Raw genomic sequence first — 8,354 nt, forward strand, 5'->3', positions numbered from 1 at the left:
TTTGTCTCATCGCGGTACTCGGTCGCCTTGGTGTCTCAGTCTTACTCTGAGCATGGCTCTTACTGCGGTGCCACTCAGATGTTACTGAGGAGGATGTGGGTGGTACCACTGCACTACTGGGGACAGGGCTAAAGAAATGCCTCCCTCTTCTTCACCTTCCACCGCAATAATATCGCTCCCTGATTCTTCCTGACCAACTTCAATGGGTTGAGTTTTTCTACTTTCTTTTAACTGAAGTAGGTGATTCTCCCACACGATAGTGTGGTGTATTCTGAAAAGACTTGCTTGGCCTCCGGTACCATAGTTTGTAGCAAGCTTACCCCGCCGAACACCTTGTCGACAAATTGAGCATATAGCAACGTTCTCCTCCTAGGTGCTAACAGAAAAGAAGTCCCAAACTGGGGAGGAGAACTTTCTGGCACTGCTGGATGTGCCACTTTCAATACCAGATGAACTGGAGGGTGTGCTTGGAATATGACCCTGTGCAGCTACACTGTGACTTTTACTACCACTACCTACTGAGATGGTTGAGCTGGATGTAGGTCCCTGCCGGGCCTTGGAAAATATGGCAGCTGGAGGCAGTGGTGGTGTAACCTGTGTTGGTGACATCCATGCTACATCCCGCTCAGTAGCAGCCTTTTTGGATAGGGTGAGAATGTTGGTCTCCAATCCCTTTGGGGTGGGAGGGATGTGCGTGATGACTGGCTCGTCTTCATTAACATCACCCCCCTCTTCTACATCTACCTCCATAACTCTAAGTTTTTCTGGGACCATCCTTTTCAGAAGCATTGTCTTGTGGCGTGCATCACTCTCAGACTGAGCTGGTGAATGCCAAGTGGCATCACGATCATCAGAAGCGGGGCGTGAAGAAGAAGATGATGGACTAAGCCTCCTTTTTCTTGCTGGTGGTCTGGAAGACAATAGATCTTCTGAAACAGTGGTTTGCTCCACTTTGTCTGCAGGAAGCTCGATTTCCTGAAATGCCCATACGTCAGGAGCAACAACTACTATGGTGGGCTGTTGTTGCGGCTGCTGCTGTTCTTGTTGCGGCCGCTGCTGCTCTTGTTGCGGCCGCTGCTGTTCTTGTTGCGGCCACTGCTGTTCTTGTAGCGGCTGCTGCTGTTCTTATTGAGGCTGCTTCTGTTCTTGTTGCGGCTGCACACTTATCTGCTGAGTTTCCGCCTGCGTTGTTTGTGTACTACTTTGCGATAATGACATTTCAACATCGCTGCTCGTTAGTAGACTGGCTACCTCTGCGACACTAAAGCCCTTGGGCCTAGGTTGGTGGGGTTGGACCGCTGGTGCTGAGGTGCTGCTCCCAGCTTGGTTTCCGGACAACGCTGCTGCAGGCATAACTTTTTTGGTGCCAAATAAACATTGGCCGGCACACCAGTCGTGGTTAATGGCACTTCCTTTTTCTGTTCCTTCTTCTTACCGGCAACTTTCTTGATACTGGACCTGGTACCTTTCTTTGGGGCCATCTTCTTCAGATGTCAGGCAGGATGCAGATGCACAACAATTTCTGGTCACACGTGGACGTGATGCGCAGCAGGACTTTTGTCTGGCTGACAGTACAACGGGTAGTCGGGTGATGCTGATGACACCTCCTCCTCTGGCTTTTTGTGCACCTAAAAGCAAATAAGCCAGGAGAAGAACATCAGTGAAATGTTGCATTTGTTGTTGTGGTTCAGTTACTTACTACTGTACTAGTGCAAACAAAATATATAGTCTAGCCATTTATGACTTTTTTCCAACAAGGGCTATGTTATACTACTGTGTACAGTCACACACTACAGGAAGGATAGGAAAATTAATAAGACCCACCAAAATAAAAATGTAATGGATCCTACTGGATGAAAGCAGGCCTGTTGGCAGACAAGGGCAGGCAAGCTTGCAGGCCTAGGCTTCAAAATGGCCACCAGCCACATGGCCAGGCCCAACAACATCAGAAAGCCCATCCCAAACAAACACACTTCCCCAACTCAATCCAATGCCATCCATGCCCTAAATGATGTCTAAATTCAACAGACCACACAGAAAACATTTGATTAATAAAGCTGTGGCTACCTGCTCTGATCCTACTGGATGAAAGCAGGCCTGTTGGCAGGCAAGGCCAGGCAAGCTTGCAGGCCTAGGATTCAAAATAGCCACCAGCCACATGGCCAGGCCCAACAACATCAGAAAGCCCACCCCAAAAAACCACATATCCCAACTAAATCCAGTGCCATCCAGGACCTAAGTGATGCTTGAAAATGAAATACATTCAAAAAACACCAAAGGAACAGTTGCTTCATCATGCACACACCCATGAGGCCATGACTAGCTCGGTCCTACTACAGACTACTACTACCCACAACATTTTTAAAAAAAGGAATGAGGATAGTTACCAAAAATAAATTGTAGTTACAACAACTGCAATGCCCCCAATCAAACAGACACAACAACCACTTACTTGTAAAATATCCAATTAAAAAATCCTCAAATCCAATTGCAATGATGCAGCAGACAAAAAGAGTGATCTTTCCAGCTCAAAATCCAAAGGCAGAATGAGCAGGAGATGGACAAAGCACTGGGAGGAGCCTGCTGGACAGGAACAGGAAGTTGGAGATTCTGTGGCACTTCCTCCCTCTCCCCACCTTTTTAAAAAAGGACTCCTTGCACAAAAAAAGGACAGCCAAATGTCAATCTGAGGAGTTGTTTTCATCCAAAATCATCATTTCCAGAAGGTTTCATGCTGCTAGAGCTGATATTCTTCTCCAAATTGAAAACTTTACATGTTCGAGTTCTCGAGCTTCACATTACTTCTGCCGGATGTCGATGGCGTGTCCAAAATGACTTGATCGCGTTCTCTCGCTCCCTGTCGCGTTGGATATGACGTGTTCGGGGTCTCTTTCTCCTTTTCGCGTTCGATTAGACGTGCCCGCGTCCTCGCGCTCTCGCTCACGGTGGAGAATGACGTGTTCGAGATCTCAATCTTCTCATACTCTCGCGGTGCATGATCGCGAGAAGAAAGACATGATCGCGCGAAAATGACGTGATCGTGCGACAAATGACGTTAATGCGGGTGCGAACTGTCGCAAGACAGCGCAAAATGGCTACCAACAATCTAACATCTCGTGGAGAACGCGACCAGGTCCGGAAAACTTGTTGGTGAATACGGGGATTCAGGTAAGGTGATCGCGCGCATGCGAGAATGTATTTTTTTACAGCGCGAGCAAGAAAAAAATTACCGGTAAGTTGCGGATTGCAGAAATTTTTAAATTTTTGCACTTTCTGCGGAATGCGAAAATGCCAAATTATCGCAATTTCCGTGAGCGGAACGGAATTTTGGCCCAGGCCTAGTTGTTACCCACCCAGAGCCACCCTAAGAATTTCTGGGGACTATACTAACAGTATTTGGTGGGTAAAGAAACTGGAGAAGCCAATGGGAATGACGCTAGGCACTGATAATTGTCAACTCCTTTTGTTACTTGAACATGAAGGGTATGGTGATATGAGAGAGGGGAGGTCCCCCATGCGATTGTCGAAACTGCATTTCTTTTATATGTATCCTATACACATCTTGCTGGTAGACCATTGCGGATCACCACCCAGTCTGTTATATGTATTCGAAGTCAAAATTTGCTATGTATAGTTACGACTAAATGACATCATTGTTGTATACTTTCGTGTACCACTGATACACTGTAAAATACTTAAATAAAACAATTTTTAAAAAATTTAAAAACGATTGTTTGTTACTTTTTTGATTTGGAATGTCACAAGAAACATATTTTTTTTAATAAACTGAAGAACAGAGTCATTAGAGCCATATCCAAATTTGGGTGAATTTTTAAACCACAATAGCATATGAATATGAGGTGCACCTCTCAATTGGTACACATTTCTGACAAAAGAAATCAACGACCTTCCTAGGTTTTTTTGTTAATTTGTTAGGAACTTAAGCGTAGCCTGGAATGTTTTATTAAAAAATCTGCAACCATTTGCCGGACCTGACTATCATATTATCCCTGGTGTTTTTTGGAAATAAAACTGGGTAACATTGAGCCTCTAAAGTGTTTCCCATATACTAACAGGATCTCCAGTAGCCTTCCTCATTTGATAGAGTTCTAAGGCATCACCCATTCAATCTTTTGTATGCAGTGGGTGTGTACTACAGTGTATTTCTTCTGAGTGTTCTTGACTAATTTTCAGAAACTGCCTTACATTATTTTCCTGCAAAAGTAGTACGTTATTTGTGTCTAACAAGTCATTTAATTTAACATTCTGGTAGTGTATGTTCTTTTCCCAATAGTATCTTGTACTTTGATAATACTTAGCAATTCTTGCCAATTAATTTTTGGGTTGTATAACATTAGCACGCATGGTTTTACCATGCATGTTTTTACATCACAGTTTTCACCACACATACTATAACCACACTTTTACATTCACTTACATTAACAATACATTTACCACACAAAGAATAACACGCACACACTCACCATGCATACCATTACTTTGGATTTCATTACCGGAGTTTTACTCACAGACTAACACTGCCCCCTACTGATGAACTAAATATACATACCTGTTTAACAATTCTAGTAAATAAATAAACTCCACACAAAATACTTACCAAATACTCAACTATCTAATAAATCTTCAGTTCTCAGATACTGCTTAGCTTATGGACCAAACACCTGATTTTTGTAACATGCGCTGACATTTACACATTGCACAGGCATATTATTATAATGTTGTTGATTGTCAAATAGATTTATGTGATTAAAACTAACCTTTTCGAGCAGACAACCTTAAAATAAAATTAGTACACTAATAAATGTGGCCTATATACACAAATGACAGAAATAGTAATTCTCACTTGCTGTCGGATTGCAAGGGGAAAGAAGACATGGCATATCGTAGATGGACTGGTAAACATAACTTTGCCTTATATCATGGGACCATGGAACAGAATGTGGTCCTACATTCAGATTCAGGGAGATGATGCATACCTTACTCAGGCCGGATTTGTGTGATAAAAATCAGCGTTATAGCGACTTGCGTAGAAGCAGCATGTACGATGTAAACAATGTCTGGTAATTGTAGATTGTTGTAAAAACATTGTGGTAAAGGCTGTTCCCCGATTCTTTCTTTTGTTGGAACTCTATTAACTAATACAACTAAGGGCCTAATTACAATGTCGGTTAGAAAGCCTCAGACAGCCAGTGAGAAGCTTTCTGACCAACATTGTAGGTTTGAGGTGCGACCATCGTATTATGATGACAGAGGTCAAAGGTTAAACTGGCCGGGGAATTCGGAGCTGTTTGAACGACCTCAAGGAGAACATTGGAAAGACCTAATATTCCCTTAACGATGGCATTTCCAGGTCGAGATTATGATGTCGGTTTCCGACAGCCAATCCATGTCAGCCTTTCCGACATGAATTGGCTGTCAGACACTGACTTTGGGGCCCCTAGCAGGGCCTCCTACCACCCCTCTACATTTGGCCCTGCACCATGTGGCAGAGATACCATGTGCGGTCACATCCATATATTGTGGTCGGAACCGCCTACCTGAAGTAAACGGTTCACAATCTGCAAAGGTGTTGGTTGGATGCAACTCTGCCCAACATTGTAATGAGGGCCAATCTGTTCTTCTAATTTGAGATGTACTACCACAGTGTCAATAATTGTCTTTAAAAATCTAGTGGTGAAAGAACTGCCTTTCCTTTTAGTGCATGAACTAATTCATGAGCTTCAAATTTCACAGATTTAGTTTGCATTCCAATATTAGTTTTAAAACAATGTTAAGTTTGAATTAAGATAGTTTCATATAAAATCACATATTGTAACTCTGCAGGTATAGAGTGAATCTCCAAATTATTACAAATTAAGCATGAAGGCATATAGTCATGGTCAAGTTTCCCAGTTAATAATAACATACAATTTGATACGAACAAACATCATATCTGTTTTTCACAATAAGATATATAGCAAGTTCTCTCAAAGCTGCTCGCTCTTTTTCTGCTTTTTCACGCAAATCGATCTATTTTATTTGTTTTCCATAATGTGTGTCTCTACAACAAATACAGACTTTATTTAGAATTTCAGATATTATTTCATGATTTAGCAAAATATCCAAATCATTCTGTTTATTGTCCATAAATGAATTGTCAATTGTAAATTCTGGGTATAACTTATTGGAAGAAACGTCTTCTTCCGACTCATCACCCAAGTATTTTGATTCTATATACTTTGTGATTGATAGAACTTTATCGGGATTAGAGTGTAATAGCTCCAATTGTTTTGCTCGTCTTTTCGCAAAGTATAAAGTTCTGACAAGTTTTCTTATACAGGGATGATAAATTAAAATCATTTTAATATAATGAAAAGTGGAATTACACCTAAGAAGGCAGCATAAAATATGGCAGTAATATTGTGAAATGGACAGCTGTCCAATGTTTGCACAACATTAATTTTTCCTTCCAAATGTTTTTTTTTTCAAAATAGAAATAATTTATTGGGGTTTTTCCATAGACATTGTCTCAATTGAAGTACAATTCCATTCATAAACAGGATGCTAAGCTGCTTTTCCTCGAAATCCTGATTTGAGTGTTCTGTTACATCTTTTACTTTTTTTCTAATCCAAAAACAGATCCATGCATTACTTCATAGCAACGTCCTTCGCTGTTTACAGATAGGACCCAATTAGTAAATATATGGTAACCTTCTGCATGAAAGTATGGTTCAGAACTGGACAAGTGTCTCCACCAGCTTCCAAAAATGTTAGAGAAGTATAACTGATTTAAAGTTCTTTTTGGCTAACTTATATAATTTATAACTCAAAATTAAACACATGAGTGTTTTAATGCGATCCATTGTTAAAATAAAAATAGGTTTTTTGACAGCAAAGGCTTTTTCCACAGTCAACCGAACATATTGTTTATTTTTCCGTTTTGGAGTATGGTGTTTGCAACCGAGCATACTTTTTAATAAACTGCCATGTACTCTGCTTTTAAACTGTTAACAGATAATATCTCTAATGGTTCCCATCTTCTATGACTGTATAACAATGAACAGCTCGCCTGTTTGTTTTTGCAGTTGTGTTGTTTAGAGATAGTAGCCTTTGTAGCTTTCTTTTTTTCATACACAAGCATATTATCAGCGCAAACGCGTTTCTTACATTTGCATCATCCATGTTGTTCTTTTTGAGGTGTGGTTAGTTTTTCTTCAATAAATTTGGAGTACATTATCATCTTTTCCAGATAATATTTTGAAGGCATTGCTGTACCTTCAGTTGTACCTATACATAAAAAGGGGAAAAGGTAACAGTACTATTAGTAATAATTCCAGAAAGGTATAACTCAAACATTAACTAAACGTTGGAGATTTTCTTTCTAATAAACATTATCTTACTTTCTTTTAATTTACATTCAATTCAAGGAAGTAGTTTTATTCTTTTATTCACAATAGAACAGTATAAAAGAAATAACTGTATCTCAGAGTTTTACTTGACCTACAGTTCTAGTACAGCAATACAGCAAATGTAAATATTGTTTGCATTAATGTAGTAGTCCTGGGCTAGGTTTGTAGCCAACTGGTAAAAATAACGCAATAGCAATTTCTGTTGCATCCAAATTTTATTTATAACAAGCCATATTATTGAGTATTTTTGTCATTTGATTAAAGTTAGTTTGTTTCACCACAATGTTTTACTGACCACCAAATACATACCAAATAATTGGCATATGGCCCTTGTAATAATATAGTTAATTAGTTTAAATGGTCATATACCCTTAAAATATCATGAAATAGCTACAGCTACTCTATAGTTATTATATAGTATATATGTTTAAAATGTACAGTCTAGTCTTTTTAGGAAGAATGTGCTTCTCTATTACTGTTTGGCTAAGCTACCAGCCCAATCTCACATACAACCATTCAGCCTGTTTCATAATTGTCACATATTACATGCAAGGTGATTGGCCAGTGTTGTTTTCACACCCTTCCTTTTGTTGTAGGACATCACATTTCTCCTCTGCGGCCTTAAAACCCTCTATTACACTTCTTCACGATATACTTCAACATTCGTCATCCCCCAACCATGCAGAGCACTCTTTTACACCCGGCTCTCCTACTTTTAAGGCCACAAATGCTATAACTCCTGTCGTGGAATGAGGGGTTGTCCTGTGCGGCCACATTATTATCCTCAGTTCCTTCTTCCAACAGAGATGTTTAGCTAGGGACAGTTGAATGTTCTCCATCACCAATCAGTTTACTCTCTTAACCAACCTGTTAGCTTGAGGTCAGAAAAGAACCACTTTCTCATGCACAATCCCCATGCCAGAAAGATAATTCTTCACCTCCCTG

Source organism: Triturus cristatus, chromosome 7, assembly GCF_964204655.1.
Source record: "Triturus cristatus chromosome 7, aTriCri1.1, whole genome shotgun sequence".
NCBI lineage: Eukaryota > Metazoa > Chordata > Amphibia > Caudata > Salamandridae > Triturus > Triturus cristatus.